The sequence below is a fragment of the Physeter macrocephalus genome, chromosome 1 (genome assembly GCF_002837175.3).
Source record: "Physeter macrocephalus isolate SW-GA chromosome 1, ASM283717v5, whole genome shotgun sequence".
Classification (NCBI taxonomy): domain Eukaryota; kingdom Metazoa; phylum Chordata; class Mammalia; order Artiodactyla; family Physeteridae; genus Physeter; species Physeter macrocephalus.
Genome location: NC_041214.2, coordinates 31,346,509 through 31,348,410, shown reverse-complemented (window position 1 = coordinate 31,348,410; position 1,902 = coordinate 31,346,509).

Sequence of the window (1,902 nt, the reverse complement as noted above, 5' to 3'; positions counted from 1 at the left end):
ATAGAACTACCATATGACCCAGCAATCCCACTACTGGGCATATACCCTGAGAAAACCATAATTCAAAAAGAACCATGTACCAAAATGTTCATTGCAGCTCTATTTACAATAGCCAGGACATGGAAGCAACCTAAGTGTCCATCAACAGATGAATGGATAAAGAAGATGTGGCACATATATACAATGGAATATTAGCCATAATAAATGAAATTTAGTTATTTGTAGTGAGGTGGATGGACCTAGAGACTGTCATACAGAGTGAAGTAAGTCAGAAAGAGAAAAACAAATACCATACGCTAACACATATATATGGAATCTAATAAAAGAAAAAGAAAATGGTTCTGAGGAACCTAGGGGCAGGACAGGAATAAAGATGCAGATGTAGAGAACGGACTTGAGGACATGGGGAGGGGAAAGGGTAAACTGGGATGAAGTGGGATGAAGTGAAATATACAAATATACACTACGAAATGTAAAATAGGTAGCTAGTGCGAAGCAACTGCATTGCACAGGGAGATCAACTCGGTGCTTTGTGACCACCTAGAGGGGAGGCATAGGGAGGGTGGGAGAGAGGCGCAAGAGGGAGGGTATATGGGGATATATGTACACATGCAGCTGATTCACTTTGTTATACAGCAGAAACTAACACAACATTGTAGGGCAATTATATCCAATAAAGATGTTTAAAAAAATAAACAGCATAAATGATTCACACATGTACATGTTATATGTTTGTGTGTATAAATTTTATAGCCATTCAAAATACTGTTTACTGAAGAAGAAGAGAAAAAGAAAGGGACTGAGAAAATATTTGAAGAGATTATAGTTGAAAACTTCCCTAATATAGGGAAGGAAATAGTCAATCAAGTCCAGGAAGCACAGAGAGTCCCATACAGGATAAACCTAAGGATAAACACGCCAAGACACATAATAATCAAACTGTCAAAAATTAAATACAAAGAAAACATATTAAAAGTAGCAAGGGAAAAACAACAAATAACACACAAAGGAATCCCCATAAGGTTAACATCTGATCTTTCAGCAGATACTCTACAAGCCAGAAGGGAGTGGCAGGACATATTTAAAGTGATGAAGGAAAAAAAACCTACAACCAATATTACTCTACCCAGCAAGGATCTCATTCAGATTTGATGGAGAAATTAAAACCTTTACAGACAAGCAAAAGCTGAGAGAGTTCAGCACCACCAAACCAGCTTTACAACAAATGCTAAAGGAACTTCTCTAGGCAAGAAACACAAGAGAAGGAAAAGACCTACAAGAACAACCCAAAACAATTCAGTAAATGGTAATAGGACCATACATATCGATAATTACCTTAAATGTAAATGGATTAAATGCTCCCACCAAAAGACACAGACTGGCTGAATGGAAACAAAAACAAGACCCATATATATGCTGTCTACAAGAGACCCACTTCAGACCTAGGGACACATACAGACTGAAAGTGAGGGGATGGAAAAAGATATTCCATGCAAATGGAAATCAGAAGAAAGCTGGAGTAGCAATTCTCATATCAGACAAAATAGACTTTAAAGTAAAAACTATAACAAGAGACAAAGAAGGACACTATATAATGATCAAGGGATCGATCCATGAAGAAGATATAACAATTGTAAATATTTATGCACCCAACATAGGAGCACCTCAATACATAAGGCAAATACTAACAGCCATAAAAGGGGAAATCGACAGTAACACAATCATAGTAGGGGACTTTAACACCCCACTTTCACCAATGGACAGATCATCCAAAATGAAAATAAATAAGGAAACACAAGCTTTAAATGATACATTACACAAGATGGACTTAATTGATATTTATAGGACATTCCATCCAAAAACAACAGAATACACATTCTTCTCAAGTGCTCATGGAACACT